Source organism: Cydia amplana, chromosome 24, assembly GCF_948474715.1.
Source record: "Cydia amplana chromosome 24, ilCydAmpl1.1, whole genome shotgun sequence".
Taxonomy (NCBI): Eukaryota; Metazoa; Arthropoda; class Insecta; order Lepidoptera; family Tortricidae; genus Cydia; species Cydia amplana.
In genome coordinates, this window is record NC_086092.1 from 8,804,695 (window position 1) to 8,828,091 (window position 23,397).

At 37.7% G+C, this 23,397-nt stretch overlaps 1 protein-coding gene across 2 annotated transcripts in view; it reads left to right on the forward strand.

Annotated features, from left to right (window-relative positions):
• The window catches only part of LOC134659325 (protein daughterless), a 172,073-nt gene that overhangs the window by 64,987 nt on the left and 83,689 nt on the right, over nt 1-23,397 (forward strand). The window lies entirely within an intron of this gene.

Sequence of the window (23,397 nt, forward strand, 5' to 3'; positions counted from 1 at the left end):
GTAATTTGCAAAGCATTGATTTTGCTGGTCCTTTCACTCATTCCTTGTCCTGCACCCTAGTACCGTTAAATAGACTGCGTGTCCAATGGAAGGTGCCCAATGCCCACCACCAGGACCGCCGGCATCTCAAGCACCACCAACATGCAGATATCCCTCCTCAACGGGTGAGGAACATCCTAGGAGTTGAATGCTTTTATTGTTTGTCACCGTTAAGTTGCTGGTCCCTCACTCATTCCTTGTCCTGCACAATAATACCGTAAAATAGACTGCTTGTCCAATGGAAGGTGTCCAACGGCCACCACCAACCCTGGCATCTCGAGCACAAGTGTTCTTCACTGCCTAATAATTTCTAGGCAACCCGAGGCATTTACAGAACTGCTTTAACACCTCTCTACAGTCTCCTGTTTAAACTCATCTTTTTACCAAATTGAGCCACCGACGACACCCGTAGACAATACATATATCCAAAATCCTCGTTCACCATTTGAGATGACGTTGACAACGCTGATCATTTACTGTAATTTGTTTGTACACCATGTTGGCACATTTTGTTGATTTTCAGCACCTGTACAGGGTGTCCCAAGAAGTAGTGATATACTGAAGCTGGGAGGTAGAGGACGTAGAGGGCTATCTGAATCACCCCCATGTATGTTCCGCGATTTTTCGTATTTTCGGAGTTATGATTTTTTTTAATTTTTCACCTATCGCCGAGTACGATGAGATTTTTATTTATGGTGACGTGAATTATTGCGGTAGATGCTTGATTTTTTTTGTGTGCTAAGCTGATAGATAGGCCAATTCAGTATGGTAACATTTACTATCGTTAGATCTCTGAATGGAATTTAAAAAAAAATTAATGCCAAGAAAGATAAAATTACCCAGTATGTTCACAACTTCAAGGGCGCTTAAAAAAATAAAACATACTGGGTAATTTTATCTTTCTTGGCATTAAATTTTTTTTAATTCCATTCAAAGATCTAACGATAGTAAATGTTACCATACTGAATTGGCCTATCTATCAGCTTAGCACACAAAAAAAATCAAGCATCTACCGCAATAATTCACGTCACCATAAATAAAAATCTCATCGTACTCGGCGATAGGTGAAAAATTAAAAAAAAATCATAACTCCGAAAATACGAAAAATCGCGGAACATACATGGGGGTGATTCAGATAGCCCTCTAGGTCCTCTACCTCCCAGCTTCAGTATATCACTACTTCTTGGGACACCTTGTATTTAGCACTTGCTTTGAGTTTTTAGGATAACAAGAATTTAAGAAGAAATTGTTACTTCATTGTTGTTTTTTGGCACTAGCTTTGTTTTTATTTTTTTTACAGGTTGATGGTTTTATTTGTGAACGTAAGTAATTTGATGTCGTAGTGTGTGGCTTTTAAGTTTTTTTTTTTCAAATTTTCAATCTGTTGTTGATTTAGTATGATGTGTTGTTTATTTAGCGATGTTCGAGTACACGTAAGTACTAGTTTGTAATTTGTAAGTAAGTACACTGTCCTGTTTTTGTTTCTTGTAAAACGAAAAATTATAAAGCTTTATGCCTACATTTACCACACTGAAATAGATATCATATACACTAAAGAAAAAGTGACCAAGTCCACCGTAGGCCGAGGCGGGAACCTACTTAAAAACCACAAATCAAAATATTTCATAAAATAATTTGATATGTTCCTTCTCATGACAAAGTGTGGAATGTCATCATAAATGTCAAATTTCTTAACTTGATTCTGTCAATGTCGGTACATCATACATCTTAGACGGACTTAGTTCTTCTAATATACTAGACTGCCCTGAATATAAGTAGGTACATATGGGGCATTATCTATGAAAAGGGACCTTATTGTCGATGGCGCTTACGCCGCACAGCGTCGCGCGACATTATATTTATATCGGAGCATCTTTAATAACGGCGTAACCGCCATCGACAATAAGGTCCCTTTTCATAGATAACGTCACATATAACAAAGTTCGTAGTGCATAAGTAAGTCTGTAGGTCGCGACGTGCCTTATCCTCCGTGTGGGCGTTTACGATAACGTGTACAACGTACCCAGGTACGTTGTGTTGCTATATGCGCGCGCGCGTGATTTCATTCAACTATCGTATTGATTGATTCATAATGAAAAAATACAATACTGCCTCTTAGCGTTTGGTCTTCGATTTGTTGCTTGTTAATTTGTTATATTAAAAGGGTAAATATTAGTTATAAGTCTTATACCTTTAAACCAGCGGTCGGCAACCTTTTAGCAGCCAAGGGCCACATAGTAGTTGACGCGGGCCGCACTTTGTTTATATTTGCGACTTTATCAGACATTGTCGTTTGTCAATATTACATATACAATAGTCAGGGAGGCTCGCGGGCCGCCTGTTGCCGACCGCGAGCCTCCCTGACTCCCTTAAACGAGCAATTCTTGTATACCTACTTATTTATATATTTCGGGGATCTCGGAAACGGCTCTAACGATTTCGATGAAATTTGCAATGTGGGGGTTTTCGGGCACGAAAAATCGATCTAGCTAGGTCTTATCTCTGGGAAAACGCGCATTTTTGAGTTTCTATATGTTTTCCGAGCATAGCTCAGTCTTCCCGATATTGTATTATTAAATGAAATATATTTATACATATACTTTAATTCGAATTTCGATCATATTTCAAAACATTGACTCGCCACAATTTCCATTGAAGGAAACTCGTAAGTTATATCAAAACAGTCACGTGACGATAGGGTAGCGCTGATAGGTCGCGTTCGGGTCACACTTGATCGCGTGACAATTGCCAACCTGTCACGTGACCGTCACACGTGTCACATGACAGGTTGGTAGTGTGAAACCACCGCAATTTTTTATTTAAAACACGCCACACCACGCCACGTCTTCGCCCCGGCTAGTCTGTGGCCATGAGTAAGCCCATTTTTAATAAAAAAAAATAATAATAAATAAATAAATAAATTACGCGGTGTACAATGTAGATTGCCTGACTTGCCCGTCAAATATCAAAATTGCGACCAAAATCGGAATGATGTCAAGTGTCATTGGAAGAATTAAATTTAGAAATAATATGAAATTGCATACATGTAGCAGTCGTAGCACTATATTCCAAGATATAATCACCCACCACTCCTAAATACAGCTTTTCGTCTTACTTACCTTAGGGTTTGGTACAAATCCGTGGTGTCTCGCACGAAATAGGGCCCCGTAATCCCTTATAGTTTTCCATGTCTGTCTCTCCGTCCCTCCTTTTGACTAAATTTTTTATTGTATATGAGCCTAGAGTATCCCACTGCTGAGCAAAGACCTCCGTTCCTTGCCACGTATCCCGGAATGACCTGGGATTGATTTGACTAACAAATTAGTGTATACTATACAGGGTGCCATCTGAATCGTGATCAGTAATATGTTTTTCTAACTCCATAAACAACGAGCAATTTAATGCCCCTACTCTTACTAAAATCAGACAAGATTTTTGTTTTGTTTATTTATTGTCATTTATTTTACTTTTACAAGTGGCAATGTGGTATTTAAACAGCTTTGTAAGATATTTCAAATGAAAAATTAAGTAAATTTTATTTCTAACTGGGACAAATGACAAAATTGATGTCAATGACAGTTCCGATTCAAAGAGGCGATTCAATTTACTAATTTAAATATCTTAATAAGCCGTTGTAATATCCTAAATCCACTTATAAAAGAAAAATAAATGACAAAAAATAAACAAAAAATAAAAAATATCTTGTCTGATTTTGGTAAGAGTAGGGGCATTCAATTGCTCGTTGTTTATGGAGTTAGAAAATCATATTACTGATCACGACTCAGATGGCACCCTGTACTATATATACTATATTTTTGGAACATTGGCTTGTAAATATGTTTGTGAACTCGACTGAACATACCTAACCCTAAAAGTGGCTAGTATACATATACTTGTATATGTACCATCGCCCACACTGTTAACTGACAGACCGTAAACCTTATTACAAAAGGCATAAGGTCTACCGATGGACAGTTAAGAGTGTTAATGTTTGTACCTAATACTACCTTCCGTTTTATGACATACTTATTAATCTTATTATGCGTGAAATTTTGTATATTTAAATAAAGATTAGGCGAGAAACACATCGGAAATGCCAACGCAAGGGTAACGAGTTCGAACCCGTGCACGCCCACATGATAACGTCAATAATAACATAGTAACGTAGAGGAAGTGTTTCCGTACGTGGGTTCGAATCCAGCGTCAGCACGTGGGAATACGTTTTAGGTAGTACAGTCGCCATCAGATATATCGGAGCGGCCGAGGTGCTCAAAATATCTAAACACTCACTTTAGCGCCTTGACAATAGAGGCGTGTTCAGATATTTGTGAGCACCTTGGCCGCTCCGATATATCTGATGGCGAAATGTGCAAGTAGGTTTAGTAGGTAAACAGGATGATAGCGTCGGACCAGGGACACGGCACATTTTACCCATGTATTATTATTTATTAAAACTATGTGTGAAAGTAGGTATCACCAAACTCACCACGAACGTCAAATAATACAATATTTGAAGGGTCCACGGAAAGAACATGTCTAGTCACATTTTTCGGAAACTGAGATTTTTATCTCAAAACAAAATGAAGAGCTCTTAATGAACTATTAGTTATATCTTTTGCTACCACTGTATAATAAATGTAACACAACTTTATTTTTAGTTAAATAATACTACCTGGTCACGGAATTACCATACGTTTCGACATTGTCCCAAATTTTAAAACCGCGATTACTCAAAATATCACTAGTGTGACTAGACATGTTCTTTTCGTGGACCCTTCATTTGATTGCACACCTCAATAAAAGAAAACTGTATTAAGTAGGTACAAATCAGAAATCACGCCGATTTTTATTTTATTGTAGTTTCAGTTCAGTCAGATTTGATAAAATGTTTTAAGTTTTAACAGCTCCAGTATTTTTTCCCTTATTTTCTCGTAATGCATGTTAATTATAAGATGTAATTATTTTTGAAAAGATGTGTCCCGCCGAGTTTGTTGCCGGTCCCATATTGGGATACCCTCCTCCAATTGAGGGGGGATTTAAATCTTCTCGGGGCAGAGGTGTAGGGTTGGAGCCGGTCTACCTAGCTTTATTTGACGTTCATAAGCGCATTGTAATTATGCCTACTTGAATAAACTATCTTTTATCTTATCTTATCTTTATCTTACGAAATCCCAATTTGGGTCAAAAAAGTGTATGTAACTTTCATGAAGTAGAGAAAAGTTTTTAGAGCATACTGTAAAATTGCATTTGTATTGTATAGAATAGGGAAACTCATAAGATGTATTTTGTACTGAGTTTATGAAATTCAAATAGAAGATAAGTTCCTGGGAACACACTATTTTTGGCGAGAGGGGACATCCAGGTCATAGAACGGACGAATAACGACTAAATGACTTCACTATCCACTCTAAAGCCCATTTAAAAGCGATCTATTATCTGGAAATTCTACACAAAGCGACCCATTTCATTGCTTTCGAGTGCAGATCTGGGGCCCGTTTCTCACAAGCTTGTATAAACTTGTAATACAAGCGGATGTCACTTTTTGACAGCTTTGGTCAGAAAGGGACTTCCACTTGTATTACAAGTTACAAGCTTTTGAGAAACGGGCCCCTGCAGTAAAAACGAATATGTAAGTGTTACGTATGATCGCTTCAGCGAATAGTCGTGGTCGTGGAATCCCTGTCCCGTCGCTACGAGTATGTGTATCATTTATACCTGTGCTGTGTAGCACGCTCCCAGTTTTTTGCGCCCTTCCTTAAGTGTAATGATGGTTTGAGCATCGATATCGAGTTGTCGAAGATTATCGACTACAAAAATGTTGGAGGGGATGAAAAAGGAAGAAAAATTATAGGATTATGACTTGAATTTTGAATAAGTAACTGTAATAACATTTACTGTGAGATTATAACGAACATTACTACATAGTATGTCGTTATGTATGCTTAGATCTTTAAAACTGCGCAACGGATTTTGATGCGTTTTTTTTTAAGTAGATAGAGTGATTCAAGAGGAAGGTTATGTATAATTTGTTAACCCGTGCGAAGCCGGGGCGGGTCGATAGTGCTAATATAAAAATTAAATGCGCCTACACTGTGAATGCTTAATTTAACGTGTACAAAATTTAAATATGTTTTTCTTTTCTAACTAACACACTTTTATCAGAATTAATGGGCTCTATAATTAAATACTAGGAACCAAAAATGACAGATTATATTTAGTCAACGAATTAACTTTCAAATTGTGTACAATATAAATTGAAAGTATGTCAGCTACGCGAAATAAATAATTGAGTCAATTGATGACATAAAAAATGCAATCTTAATAATTGCATTACTCCAAATTGTAATGCGTCTCGTTGTTGATGGGGTCCTGCCGTGTGTGGTCTGATCTGAATATTGAGTGATTAAGAAATTTGCTTGTTTTTGTAAACGACTTGGTAAGCGTTTTATAATCGTGTGCTCTCGAATCGGTTTATTTCTTGTGCTGCCCTCGTGTTTACTTGTCGATGAAAGTTCTGATTTAGCAGATTTTATTTATCGGAGCTTTTGTGTAACACGATATTTTTTTTGTATTTGTGTAAAGTAATCTTAAATAATTACTTTTTATTGGTTCACTTTACATTTTAATGTTATACTCTTAACGTTGTAAATATCGATCTGGACAGAGTAATATTTCAACAGTAAGACTAACTTTATTGACAAATGCATAATGGCATATGACCTGGGTTGTGACACAGAATAAATAATAGTACTAAGTACAGAAGACTCACTCTCTAACAAAACGCGTCTGTTACGATCAGCACAGATATGGCCGCTAGGTGGCGACAGCGCCACGCGCGGCTTATGGCTCGCCACCAAAATTGTGGCCGAACGGATGTACTTGTAGCTACCTGTAGCAAAGCGATGAAATCGCGGAGTGAGACACGCCTGGTTTTGACATGAAACGATTAACATGACGATTAACTTCAAATTTAATTGCAAACTTTTCGTTAACACAAAACTAATAGATGCATGTATCCTAAACAGTGTATTACTTTAAGTATTATCAACTTAGGCTAAAAAAATAAAAACGCCCAAATATAATATCGATAAGTTCCTAACTGTCCCACCACTACTCGCTTGGCGCTGCACCTGGCGCCGCGCGCCAATCGCGTGCCGACTCCCGCGCACACGATATCACGCTAATAATAATATTCCCGGGAACTTTCAACCGACAACCTTAGCTTTATTCGAACTTCGAATATAAACCCCAAAGGGTCCAAGGGGACTTTCGAAAAATAAAATACTGAGATGATGCGACGATGGTGCGCAGGATCAACACCAAGGGTATCCTGCCGGGCTAGCACATGATTGGCACGACAGGATCTCGCGGTGAGATAGACTACCCGTCCCTCTTTTACTAACATAGAAAAAGACGGGTAGTGTATCTCGCTGCGAGATACTGTCGCGCCATCACGTGCTAGAGGTGCTGCACCACCACGAACAGTATCGTGAAAATGATCTCAAGCAGGCTGGACTGTCCGTACATGAGTCAAGTGGAAGTGTTCAGCGGCGATTCAGGGATGGACACTTATTCGGTTTAAAGATCTTTATTTTCTCAAAAGAATAACAATAATTCACTTACTTGAGAAATGAAAACAACATGCATAATTTAGCTATGATACTTAATCTATGCTTAATCTAGGCTAGCGCTAGGTTAGAGCGTAAATTATTTATGAACCTACAAAAGTTATAAGTAAAACGCATGTATATTGCGTTTAACCGTCCCGAACAACTCCATCTTATGACACTGGTACTAGATCCCATTACATTTGCACTACTTTTGGGAATGAATTCCGGGATGAAGAGTATCTTATGATCTATTTTAGGTTAGTTGGAGGAATAGGCATCTAAGCATACAAACTTGAACGATACAGGAACCCAAAAAAGATAGGTACAGTCAAGTGTCAAAGTATGGGTGCATTCATCATACTCAAAAATATGGCCCATAGCTCTTATGTCAGCGAATTAAGCACTATGCGACATATTTTTGAGTAAGTTGTATGCACCCATATTTTTACACTTGACTGTACTCGTAGTACTATTACTGAATACATTTAATGATATGATATGATAATATTGATAATAAGTTTTTTGTCAAGAATAATACCAGGATGATGTGTGTCGAGTTGTTGACCACCCTATCACCCTAATAAAATTTATTCCCAATCTAACGCAAGTGAAACCATAATAAAAATAAAAATAAACCATAGATGCGTCCGATGTTCATTATTTTTTACCACCATCAATTGAATGCACACAACTCTTTCAACCCTCGATTTAATTAGGAATTCCAACAATATTGAATACTCGAGACTCACCCTGTTCTGAACAAGTAGGGTGCGCACTGCGCAGGCGACCCTTATATAGATCACTATAACACAATCAAAAATCAACCTTATATACACTGCGTAAGATTCACTTTAGCTCGCATTAAATAAGCAAAATGGCAACCTGTTACACGCTTTAATCTAATATCAACATTATAGCGTACAGTATAAAGTTTAGTTTAAATTGGAGCATCGACTCGTGAAAGTACGAAACTTTTATGACTATAGTTTTAAAGATTCTTTTAGTTTGGTAATTTGGTTGAACCCGATTTGAATATTTTTTTCTGCATGTACAGCACGTTTTGGGGTTTTAGCTTGTAAAGTTATAGTGATATGGTCGGAAATGGGTTGAAAAAGATGTGTGTAAAAATGAGGGGTGAAATATGCGAGTTAAATATGGTTCATTGGCTTAGTTTCAAGACAAGTTGTAATGTTTTATTTGAAAAACTGTTTATAAACGAGATTTACAAAAACGTTGGTATTTTCGTACATAACTCGACGGAAAATTATATATGTACTTTTATTGAGACAATTTGTAATTTCGTATTTATTCCGCCCAGAATGAGGAAGCTCCTCAAACCAGCCAAATTTTGTCTAAAACGAATCGACTAGTGGCTCTGTGCGCTGTAGACCTCGCGAGCAGAGCTTAAAACTGAATAAATGTATGGCAAAAATATTTATTAAAATATAGGTATAGTACATGTAATATAAACAAAAAATTAAGAACTACATAAAGCTACAAACAAAAATTAAACGAATACGCTTAACCCGCGCTTGATATTTAAAAATTACGAAATTTTTCATTTTTTCAAAATAAAAAAATTAAATAAAAAACAACTATACGAAATTTAAGTATAAAAAAAATACAAAAAGTTATGTAGCAATATACAATTACTGGGGATGGAACCAGGGACCTCTGCCGATGCAAACGAAAAAAGCGAACGTTTGCAAAATACGCCATTATAGTTCTTACTAAAGCTGACGAAATTTAGCTACTCATTCTCAAGTAAAAACTAAATATCTAAATACCGCCAAAACCAGCGATACAAATTTTCTGAATTTTTGGCCATTTAATCTATAAACATATCTCAAAAAGAAAAAACTCTTATGATACCGATACGACTATTTGTTTAGGCGGGAGCTATCACGACTCCGCCATTTTGAAAAATTTACAAAAACCGGATCGACAAAAAAAAATATTTAGTCATAGAATTCGGTCACAAAATTTCACGAAAATCGGTTAAGAATTGCGACCTGTAGAGGAGAACATCCGGACATACAAAAGCAAAATGCCCGAGTCAAAACGTAGACCTTCGCTACGCTTCGGTCAATAAAAAAAATCGACAGCAAAATCAAAATCGGCTCTAATGAAGTGTCAGTCAATTTGTCTTTATGACTCCGGTGATGGCTTAAAAACCTATATATTTCGGCGACGTCTAAAGGATCTATACGAAAAAAAACATGGCAGGGTTATAGTTTTTCAAACATTTAACTTATTATTAGAATGTAGGTGTTCAATTTTGACGGTATGAAACACCTTTCGCTGTATAAAGAAAGTACCTTTCCCATGGGAGCGGCAGTTTGCACCTTTCCTACCTGCTCTTATGGCATAAGGGCATAACTGTTTATATTTCGCAAATCACTGTCAATTAAAATGTCAAGGTAGCAGTCAAATTGAAATTCTTTATTTGAATAATTGATCAGCTTTTAAAATTTAAAACAAAAGTAGCCAGTAGCCACTATTTTGGATAACATTTACCTAACGCTACGTCTTATGCCGGAACCACACTTCGCTATGCGTTATTTGTTATGCGACTACGCTGTATTCGCATAACAAATAACATAATATTGTATTGTGTTATGTGAGCGAACAACAAACACGGCATCCACACTTCGTGCCGGTGTGCCAAACATATGTGGTGCGTTTTGACTTTGAAAAGCGTAAGCGAGTGAATGAGTGAACGAAGTGTGGGCAGTCGAGACGCATATTCGGCTTATTCGTGTCCTTTGAAGTGTGTCAAAAAACCGACAGGTGGACGTATAGGCGTATTTGCTATTCGCGCTTATGCGTTATGCGGGTAAATATAGCAAATATAGACGAATGAACCCTCCACACTTCGTCGTATGCGGCCGAATAACGCGCATAACAAATAACGCATAGCGAAGTGTGGTTCCGGCATTACGTAGGCGAACAACGCGCGGCCGCCGCGCCGCTTCGCGTCTAAATCGCTCATGTACGAGTAGGACATACCTATACGTATGAACGGTTTGTTTCATCCTCGCCTCGCCGCGCCGCGTTCGCGCGTTGTCCGCCTACGTAAGCCGTGGTCTAACAGCTTACTGGACTATAAGACCGCGAAAATCGAAGTTCGCAAATTGCGGGCATTTTTCTCTGTCACTAATTAGTAATTACGCCTTTACTGGAGTAAAAGAGAAAGATCCCCGCAATTTGCGAATTTCGGTTTTCGCGGTAGCCCCTCTGTGTGTAACTCTATCTATAGTCTGTGTGGAAAGAGAAGAGTTGTAGGATGTATGGAATCTTACATTCCACGACTCCTCTTTCCGCACAGACTCTATCTGTCAGTGTCTTTCTGTTACCTGCACCTACCTCTTCACCCTAAAACCGCTGAACCGATTTAAATGAAATCTTGTATGGAGATAGTTTGAGGCCCGGGGAAGGACGTAGAATAAATTCAATCATCATCATCGCTCCACGCAAACGAAGTTGCGGGCAGAAGCTATAAGTAGCGTACCCATAGACTAGGAATCTTCTAGACTGAGCATAGTAACGCTACCCCCTCTGCCACTTATACGGTAGTTTTACTCCATCTTCGAGTCAATCCCGTGCCGTGATTGGTCCGTGTCTTTGAACGGACCAATCACGGCACGGGATTCCCTCACCTCGTCCCCCGCACCCCCGTATTTTTGGCAGCTAAACTCAGTCTAGAGAATTCCTAGTCTATGACCGTACCCAAATAAAAACAGAGATCACTACGCATTTTGAAGTCAGTTAACCTTCACCTGTATATTGTTTTGTCTTGTTGGAATTTTAGCTTTATGTCAATTAATTAGATTACAATGTCGCATGTCCGCTGCAGGAATTAGGAAAAATTATAAGGCAGCTAATTAACCAACGAATGCAATAAAAATGAAACTGGAACTGCCACCGTCCCACAGGTGTTTGGGACCTGTCGTTAATTACAGTAATGCCACTTTAACTGTGTAATTGTAAGTTTAATTATTATTGTACAATAAAATGGTATCTGCGACTATTCTTACACCCCTAATTTATTCGTTAATTATAATATGTCGTATGTTGAAACCAATTACACGGCATTCCACAAACGCGCAAAACTGTAGAAATTTTACAGGTGGGCGTTGTTTTTTTTTGTTGTCCCCTACACTTTTTTTTTCAAATTTGGAATTTTTTATGTTATTTCTACTCAGAATCACGAGCTCTTTCTATCCTAATAGGAGAAAAAAAGTGTCCTAAGGTTTTTATTTCCATTATGTCACCATTTTTCATAGACTTTGTATCAATGGCGGTCGCGGAATGGAAAGATCGAAAAATATATGGAAATTTTAGGACACTTTTTTTCACCTATTAGGATAGAAAGAACTCGTGATTCTGAGCAGAAATAACATAAAAAATCCCAAATTTGAAAAAAAAAGTGTAGGGGACAACAAAAAAAAAAACGCCCAGATATCAGTGATATAGGTAGGTATTAAAATACCTACTCTAAAATTTCTCAATAATGTCTCATGATTACCGTTATCATACATATTACATACCATCGCCCACATTGTTAAGAGCCCGTTAACGATTTTAGAGCCAAAATGTAAAATTGATAGATTTAGTCGTTGAAATTGTACACCTTTTGTTACGTAATATCTAAATAACAATGGTTTCTATTAGCACGTCTTCTCATCTTGCCTTTTAATAATGAGGTCCCGAGCGTGCTTCACCGGAAATGTTGTAGATTGTTTAAGTATCAAAATCACGTTGAAATTAAGTCGATTTTCACGAAAAATTTTCACTTGTTTTGAAGTAATTTCTGGTGAAAATTGATTTCGTCTAACTTTCATTTTCTCTTGTTCAATATCTTATAACAAAAATGTAGTCTATTAAAGGTGGAGTACAGCATACATATGTGTAATACAAAATTAGCATTTTAGCAGTCCAAACTTTACAAAATTTACAAATAAGATCGACAAAATCAGTGATTTACGCGCGTTTGCCTAAACGTCCATCAGAAAAAAAATCATTACTAATTTAGTGAGTCTGTTTTCAAAAAAATAATCTGTTAAAGTGCAAGATAAGAAGACATGCTAATAAATACCAGTACTTGTTATTTCTATTACATAACAAAAGTACAATTTCATCGACTAAATCTATCAATTTTACATTTTTGCGACTAAAATCGATGCCGGCCTCTTAACTGACAGTTCGTAAACCTAATTACAAAAGGCATAAGGTCAACCGATGGACAGTTAAGAGTGTTGCTGTCTGTACAATACATAATACTTATATACATAATATAATTTTAATAAAAAAACTTGAATAAATTTAAAAACATCGAACACTTACCTTACATAACCCTACCGTTAAATATAATTCCTTATTCGAATTTAAATAGCTTGCACCTGACAAAGACGCACATATGGGGGTTACAACAGGTTAGAAAGAGACAGGTACCACGAATGTGTGGGTGCGACAGATGTTCGGTCGTATGCGGGTGTTTTTTTTTAATGAGAGGTTTAGGGTCTATGGACGCTTCCTGGCGGCGTGGGAATTGTCTATGGGATGACACTGGTGCCAATTGAGGGTTGAGATTGCAGGTTTAGGTGGGAAACAACTATAGTTTGTCAAATGACTGTCTCATGTCCAACATAGACAGAGAATCATACTATCTTTGTCTTACACTAGTACTAGCACCAGAAAAGGATGAGTATTTTTTTTGTTCTTATTTACTGACAAATTGGTTTGACCAACTATACCTTGCAAGATTTGACCAGAACTTGCTAACTATGTAAACAAAAGTTACTAGTAAATTGACATTCAGTGTCAATTTTAGTATCGCGGTTTGTTTACATAGTTAGCAAGTTCTATTGAATGACACTTTACATACAAACATAGGTACATACATAGCAACTGAAATAAAAACGAATTTAATCCTTCTATTATAAATTTAGCTGTTAAAATGTATTTCGAATGATTCAAGCTTGAAACAAGTGTGTATTTTAAAATCAAATATTAACATAAAACGGCAGATATTTGACAGTTAGTACCTATAATATCAGGAATTTAATAGACAATCTGGTAACTAGGCCCTATTTCTTACTTTTATTCCAATTTCTGCTTGTAAACCTTGCTTCTTATCTAAATGTGTCATGCATTAATACGCCTTTTTATGTATCTATAAAATGCGTTTTAGCATAATCCTCATGTTATACATTTTATAGTCATTTCTATAGGTTATCTCAGGCGGCAACGAAGTGCACGTTGTTTTTAAAAGTAGAAAGCAGCTAATAGCATTTTATACAATCGTGATATAATCAGGGTTGGGCAGTATTTCAATTACATGTATTTGAAATACAAATTAGTATTTTGTATTTGTATTTCAAATACTACCTCAAAAGTATTTTGTATTTGGTATTTCAAATACTGCACTCACATGTATTTAGTATTTTGTATTTCAAATACTTCAAGCTTCAAAATACATTTCTATAAATACATTTTATTAAATTCTATAATCCTAAAATGTCTAATCTCTCGCACAAGCTGTGAGCCGACCGCGAACCTCCGATCCAGCCGAGATACAATTTTCATTGGCTGGATACTGGATCTATATTAGGTCAACTTCTGCGTAGAACTTTTCGTTTAAGTCTAGGGGATAGGGTCATTGCAGTAGTTTCCGTCCATGCACTAGTTTTCGACGACTTGACGGATTATCAAATATATATTTCATTTTTAATTTACTACTTTTTGCGAAATCTTCATCTTCCTCGCGTTGTCCCGGCATTTTGCCACGGCTCATGGGAGCCTGGGGTCCGCTTGGAAACTAATCCCAGTAATTGGCGTTGGCACTAGTTTTTACGATAGCGACTGCCATCTGACCTTCCAACCCAGAGGGTAAACTAGGGCCGTAATTGGAATTAGTCCGGTTTCCTCACGATGTTTTCCTTCACCGAAAAGCGACTGGTAAATATCAAATGATATTTCGTACATAGTTCCGAAAAACTCATTGGTTCGAGGCGGGGTTCGAACTCGCGACCTCCGGATTGCAAGTCGCACGCTCTTACCGCTAGGCCACCAGCGCTTCCTTTTTGCGAAATATCATTGTTATATGTAGACAGATATATTGCTTAGACGCCTTAGACATAAGGATTGAAATCAGTCCAAATTTGTGCAGGAATGTAGGTATATATTCAAATTTCGTCAAGTGGACGTAAACTAGAGCTGGACGAAAACTAGCGCAATGACCCTATAAGTTTATATGAAAGGATATTCGTTAACGTTAAAACTAAATGCTAAACAAAAAAATAAATAAAGGTATATTTTGTAATTGAAATACATTATTTTAAACACTGTAATTTGTATTTTGTATTTCAAATACCCGTCACCAAAGTAGTTTGTATTTTGTATTTCAAATACTTTTAAAAATGTATTTTGTAATTTGTATTTCAAATACGTGGAAGCCAGTATTTTGCCCAACCCTGGATATAATAGAGAGCTTTTCAGTCGAGTACCGTATTCTCAGTAAGCGTGGCCTAAGTAAGGTACGAGATTGAAAGAATAATTAAATAAAATTAGTTAAGTACAGTCAGGAATTGCAGCTAATAGGTATTCAAAATGATCTTGACGCGACTTTATTGTTAAGAGAATAAGAGCGCCTCAAAGAGGCTCTTTGATGTCTTTTTTTATATCTTTTGATTTAGTCCTCTTGACCGCGGCGAGACACGATAAATTCATTATAGTTCACTAAAGTGTTTCGTAATGAAGTCATTATAATTGTGTCGGGAGCACATTATGAAAAGTACGAGATTATAGTTTACGAACACTTAATTCAACCATTGAAGTTGACGAGTAGAATAACTAGTTTAGGTATATGTTACTTTTCTACTTAATATAATACAAATCAGCTTCATATAATATCGTCGAGCTTTCAACCGGCCTGTAACTGACCATAAGTTCTCATTTATTTATTTATTTAAATACATTTATCATCTGCCTCAGTTAAACGGTAGACTTATACATATATATACCTATATACAATTGTACACATCGACAATTCTACATACGTATACTGTGTCGTTAACAGGGTTACCAGGTTCTTATGTAAATTTAAATTCAATCTGAACTATCGGGGTAGTTAAATTAGATATTTATTACATTTAAATTGAGGCTGTAGCTTTGTTTATGAGCTTATTTGAGTAACAAATGAGGTTATGTTATACAGCGTGTTCTTGTTTAATCATTGTGCGTGACATTTGTATGCAAGATTTGTCAATTTTACTACATATATCTTCTTAATTTAAAATGACAATAAGTGTATTTATACTTTCTATTTGCTTGACTTTATTGAATTTTTCTTTAAATTTCACAAGCTAATGTCAAAGTGTGGAATGTCATCATGAATATCAAATTCCTATGAAAATATGTCGTTTATAATATCACTACCTCACTTTTCTATTTCAATTGGTGCAGAATTAGCTTAGTAGGACTCTAAACGCTGACAGGCTGAAAATTTTTGGTTGGTAACTTAGTACCCAATTATCCCTTTCCTTTTGTACATTCACCTGCAACAATATGTGACACAACGAAGGCCGCAAAAATATCTGACACGATTTTGTTTGTAACGCCATAAGAGCGTATCACAGATTTTTGCGGTCTTCGAAGAGTAACATATTATTGCAGGTGACTGTATCAAACTTAGGACAGTCAAGTGTAAAACGGGTTCCAAAGTTCTTAATTCGCTGACATTGTAACGTTAAGGGGGAAGTACGTCCCTGTTGGTAGGGGAGGTAAAAGAAGTACTACCAACTCGTTAACAAATTAAATATTTATTTGAATAAAAAAACTAAGTTTTGAATAGGGTCGTGGGTGGTCAAGGCCCGTCTAAATTTGCACCCGAGATCCGGTACTGCCCTGGCTGGTCGAGGGTCCGCAGCAAGTGGGTGTCACTCGACAGCGCTGAAGAGGAGCAGGGGCGACGGCGGGCGAACGGCTATGGCTCCAACCCTGCCGTCGAGGTGGTGATGGTGTTTGTCGGCCGACGGTCTTGAATTTAAAATGTTACGTCGCAACGTTACAACATAAGAGTTATATTTTTCTTTCAGTGTCATCTCCTACCGGAGGTCGGCTATCATGATGGCTATACGAGCTTTAGACACAGCTGCGCGGAATAATGAGCGTGTGCTCTGCTTGAACCATGTTCGGAGATTTTTGAGCCATGAGTTACGTCTTCGTCCGGATGATCTTTTCCCTTGGATCTCTCGAAGGATTATGGGACATATTATTGAGTATGAAGAGTGCACCCATATTTTTAACCCCTGGAGCGCCCCAAAATTACCGTAGTATGGACTCCTATACTAGTTACTAGCACACGTGTCTTGTTAGGGCGCTCCACGGGTTAAACTTGAGTAAGTTGAGTATACTAAAATGACGGAATGGTCGGCCAAATTAGGGCAATCAAGCTGCTAAATTAGTATGTGGGATATACAAATAAAACAAGGTTTAGCGAGGAGTGGTCAAGTTAACATGGGCATTCTACCATCGCATGACCTTTCACCAACTCCCCAAGCTTATTAACTACACGAAAAAAACCGTATCAGAACGAAAGATTCGAAACTCGGAAACGGAACCGCGCCAAATTCAATAAAACGACTTATAAGTATTAGATTTACGCGGCGCTTGCGTCGTATTGACTGAACATTTTATATGCGTGTGCGCGTCGAATCCCATTTTTTGCTCTCTCTAGGGAGCTTTGTTTATCCGTCCCTTTCTAACTTAAAGTTAACGCGTATAGCCGTCTCGCGAGGGTGTAGCTATGGGGGTGTAATGCGCCAGATGTTCTGAAGATTGTTTTTTTTTTTGAGTTCATACAATGGACGCGCGCTTTTAAGACATATGGTAAGGTACAGGTACGCGAATATTTTGGAGCGGTTATGATTATTGGGTTTAGTATCAGTTTTAACGACTTTAACGGTGATAGTTTATTTTATAGTTTAGTCGGTATTTTATTTTCCTTTGATTTTGATTAAGTTTTGTCAAGTTTTGTTTCGGTGTAGAGGGAAATGGGAACTGCGCTTCTACGGAGGGTCGGTCGTCTACTTTCCATTTAAATGAGAAGTTGCTAAGTGGATACTTGGATAGGTGTTGGAAATGATCTAAGCATAACTCATAGTTAAAAATAATTTAACACATTCCCATACACATATTCACACTCACATTCTTAGAGATAAGACTGTGGGCAGATCATTTTGACCATCTCACCCGCTTACATATTAGATTACTTAGTTGCGATTTGCAATGGATGTTTAATACATATTTGCATGTTTGTTTATGCCTACCCTTTTATAGAAGGGAAGATCTAAAATATAATTTTTATTACGTAGTCATACGTAGTAAAGCCAATTTTTACCCTTCTTTTTCGCTTGAAGTAGTAGAAATACTAGTGGCGTTATTCATAGTCTGTGCGGAAAGAGAAGAGTCGTGGAATGTATATGCATATTTAAGTATTTGATTTATATACACAAACATATTAGTTTAAACCCTTGCATTTTTGGAGAGCGGGGTTTTCTGTCACAAGCATATCTGTTGCTTAAAAGAGTTGCTTAAAAGAAGATCCCAACCTACTATAGGTAGGTCTTAACAAAACTTGAACAAGAACCATTTTTTTTTTCATGTACTTATTGGGCCCCATCCACGACTCTTCTCTTTCCGAACAGACTCTAAACGCGTAACTGGCCTGAATTAGCTATCAATCGTTTGTCTTGATGGTGACATGTACAATATTCCTGTATAAATGTTTGCACATAACATAAGCACGTGCGCACCTGGCACGTGCCACGGTGCCAGCCGCGCCGACGACCCACTGATTTTTGTGTCTCTTTGCAGGTAAGTGCCAATTTGGTCATTACAGCGGTAAACGGAACGGGCGCGCGACGTAAGTGTTGAGAGACTTGCGAAGAGGTAAGTGCGTTTACAGGCGGAAGCGATTTAAGGAAATATATAATGCGGGCTGTACACAGTCGTCGAGACAGGCCGAGAACGAGTGTGTACATTACATACTGCTACCTTCTCGTCTCGCTCTTTCTCGTCTCGTCTCGCGTCGCGCTTCTCCGATTTGATCGGATCGGAGCGGTGCTGAGACTCGGCGAGAGGCTCTCGACCAGTGTGTACGGCCGACATAAGGACCGGTAGTTCAATTTTTCATCAGTTCCAATTATAAGCGCAAGTTTCGTTCGCCTTAACTGCTAGTTTCTTCAACGAATTTACTTGCCGTCTGAAAATACTACCCTTAATGTAAGAGAAGACTGGAAAACCTTTACATTCTCATTATTGTGGTATTTAGAATAGAATAAAAATCATTTATTCAGACAACACATCAATACAAACAAATACATAACACATATAGCAAATACAAGGCAAAGATAAACAAAGCAGTGGCACAGATTATATAATAGTTCTAAGCCGAAATGGTTATTTGTGGTTAATATTTGTGTGTTTCAATCGCTGCCTCCTGTGCCTTTGGACATAGTGAACAGTTCGATCCCGGCTGAAATAGCCGGTCAACCGCCGCAAAAATATGCGACCGTTTCGAATTGGCGGTGCATGTGCATGCTAATTCTGTTATGCAACGTGCACTCTGTCTTATCTTACCGCTATCCCGTTTGTATCCTTAATAAAGACAACCTGATTTATTAAGATGTTTAACATATTTTAAACTGTTTAGACGACAACGGTTTCACGAAAGTTTAATATCGATTGTTTAACATATCTCAGTCATAATATCATAGGATTGGATTTTTTTTCTTCTGTTAGATATACACATTACACCTTCAGAACCCCTTGTGTAAATTTCATTCGACGGCGTGACGTGACGTACTCGTTTGCGTTAAGTGTCATTTTGTATGGGATTTTGAGTTTCCTAACCGTCCCGCATGGCGCGCTACTCAAAATCCCGTACAAAAATAGTAAAACGCAAACGCTCGTCACGCTATCGAATGAAATTTACACTAGGGGTGTAGGGGTACACACATCCCGATACATTTTTGTTTAGCGTTTGTATATGTACAGTCGCTATCAGATATATCGGAGCGGCTAAGGCGCTCACAAAATATCTGAACACGCCTCTATTGTCAGGGCGTTAGAGTGCGTGTTCAGATATTGTAAACACCTCGGCCACTCCGATATACATATCTGATGGCGACTGTACGATTGTCAACTTGGCTAGGCCATGGCCAGACTTTACGACTTGCTGAAATTTCCCTGAATACAACACAATGTTTATACTGTCAACTTGTGCGTAGAAATCTCCCCTTCACCCTTAAACACACATCATTTTTATATTAAGTCCCAACACTGATAAGGTTATCAGCAAATATTCAAGTTAGCACGTGTCACGGATGAAAAAATCCAAGACACCTTTATTCGTCTGTTTATATCATAAGCAAATATTGAAGGTTCGTAGAGGTCGTAGAACTATTTAAGGGTTATTTTTTTACATTTCTACATGTTATATGTTGATGACAAATCGTGCAAATGGTCCGTATTTGCACGATTTGTCATACAATTTGTTCGGTAGATGGGTGCAAATTATTTCGTCATCTGTACTTACTAATTAAAGATACATAATATAAAGACTTGACCATATAATAGTTTTTGAGAATGACTATATACAGAATACAATCTGATTTATCAAATTAAAGTGGCACCAAAGTACAGACAGCAACACTCTTTGCCCATCGGTGGATAATAAGGCCTAAGGCCTTTTGTATTAAGGTTTACGAACCATGTCAGTTAATTAATAGTGTGGGCGATAGTACGAGGCGTAAACTATTTAGGCATCGAAAGGAGGCCTCACATATCCTTGAAAGATACTCCATTTTGTCAAGTACCTAGAGCATCTAATATTCAACCTGATTAGTAGCTCGCATAACAACGTGGTTTATTTTATACGTGCCCTGTCATCAGCTAATGCCATGCCTTCGCAATTGCGAACTTTTAAAGTGGACACGAAGAATTGTAGCAAGGCAGATAGTTTTAGTATTTTGTGCCCTAGTAGTTATAGTTTACTGTGCTACGATATGGATGAGATTAGCTCAGGACCGGGAAAAGTGGCGTACTAGAAAAAAGGCCTATGAATATAGCCCATACATAAATACCTTAAAACTAGCATACATCTTATAAAAATATAAACTAAACACTTCAAAATCACATTATGATTGCGATGTATTACGCAACCCCGCAGCCTATGCTATGCTATGCTATTATGTAGCCTATGCTCAGCACCTCAGCACTGGGCGATAAAGGGCTGATATGATGATGCTACGACAAACATAAGTGGTAGTGACCGACCGCACCGGCACAGTTTCAATGCAAAAAGTTCAAAATTTATATTGATTTATCGATCCTTCACACTTCACACCGCGCCTACATTTTAAAAAATTTCCGTCATTTCCTACTGACAGCTGGCTTGTCAAAGTATATTTAGTATTTTGCTTATATCTTTTCAAATGCCGTACAGTACCGTACCGTCGCGTGCGCAGGGCCGCGTGATTACCGCGGGCCTTTTGTCTGAGGTCTTAAAAGGCCCCCCTTCGCTAACTTCAGAAATCCTTAGAACGTCACACTCAGTCACTTCTTGCACAAAGTTAAGGAGAACCCAGAACGGAGGAGTGTTAAAGTCGGACTAAGCTAACTATTCATGGCATTTTCAATAACAAAGTCAAATTTCTATGAAAATATCTATGATGTTTACAGTGCTCACTCTCCATCACTTTGCGCAATCTTGACGAGTCTTTTAATTGTAAAAAGTTTTTTATAAATCAGTAACTATGACTTATGAAAGCAAAAGAATGAATAATCGTATATGATTCATAATTCTTACATATTTGGCGTGACTTATCTTTCTAAAGTGTTTTTCAATAAAAAGACACGTCAAGATTGTTTACCTTTTTTCTAATGCTAAAAAAAAACAACTATAGTTCTCCTCCTCTCTCTGCAAAAGACATCATTTGTCCCATGGCTTCTAGAAATTTGCACGAATACCATTCGGTGTATAAAATGCAGATCATATTCAAAAATTTGTTTCTAGCCGCGACTTCATCTACGTAAAATGATGATGATTGTCAAAAAATATGTTATAGCCTTCCCCGGGCCTTAAACTATCTCCATACCAAATTTCGTCTAAACCGGGTCAGCGTTTTAAGCGTGAAGAGGTAACAGACAGACAGACAAAGTTACTATAGAAATAATAATTATTAGTAGTTCTATATCAAGTGTAAAGTATTCGGTTTCTTAGAGTTTTTCAAAAGCCTAACCATTGAAATTTGTATGGGTCCCGCGGAAGACGCGTGCGCAGCGCGCAATTACCGCGGGCCCTTTGTCCGAGGTCTTAAAAAAGGCTCCCCTTCGCTTACTTTAGAGACCCGTAGACAAGAACGGACATCCTCATATTTTCGTTTTCCTCTTAATGAAGAGGAGGAAATGTTAGCGTGACAATCTTATCCTAAAAATCGACGCAGGATCTAGTTTTTATGAAAGCGTCTGTCATTTGACTTCTCAGCCTAATAGAGGGGAAACTGGGTCTTAAACTCTTAATACGGTTCTTAGAAAATTGACAAATCCCTCGATTATATCTCTAGCTATATTATGTTAAAATTATACTGCTATATGCAGGGTAAAGAAATACTCAACTGAAAATAGTCTTATTTTTGTCCTTTAGGTCTATGCTTGGAGGATATAATCAAACGGAGACGCCATGTCTGTAATTTTCTGTACAAAACAGTCTGCCGATTTTTGCGGGGGAGGGGAACGTCAAATGTATGCGTAACGTAAAAATAGCCATGTCAGATAAACGTCAGTCCATACATTGTGTATGACCGTTGGCCGCCTATTTTCGACAGAGGGGAAAGCCTGTTAATGGCTACTCCGTTTAGTTGTATCCTCCAAGGGTCTATGGGATTTAGAAGACTAAACGAGAAAAATCAGCCTTTTCAATTGTTTGATTAAAATGAAAGAACCCTTTTAAAAAAAGCTTTCTCACTCACCTACTAAAAGCACGGTCATTCAACCCGTCCACTGCTCACTATAGCTCTTTATACCCTTTGAGAACTATACTTTTCAGAATCGCCCTTACGGCCTTGGCAATAAGTCGGACTTGGTGTAGTAAAGGGGTACCTTTTAGCATAATTACGTTTAATGTGAATTCAATCTTTAACTGGTTCCCTTTTTTATGTGTCTGCTGAGATGGGTGTTCTACTTTTCATGTATTTTAATTGGATTTTTGTTTGACATAATGCTGTATTATGTAATGAATAACAATAAAGAATTGTCAAAATTTTTAGGATTTAATGAAATAATAGTAGGTCTTCTTCTTCCTCGCGTTATCCCGGAATTTTTGCCATGGCTCATGGGAAACTGGGGTCCGCTTGACAACTAATCCCAGGATTTGACGTAGGCACTAGTTTTTACGAGAGCGACTGCCATCTGACCTTCCAACCCAGAGGGGAAACTAGGCCTTATTGGGATTAGTCCGGTTTCCTCACGATGTTTTCCTTCACCGAAAAGCAACTGGTAAATATCAAATGATATTTCGTACATAAGTTCCGAAAAACTCATTGGTACGAGCCGGGGTTTGAACACGCGACCTCCGGATTGAAAGTCGCACGCTCTTACCGCTAGGCCACCAGCGCTCCAATAGTAGGTATGCTCAATAATAAATATAACAAGCATTTGTCCTTTGTCTTAACACTCCTAATTT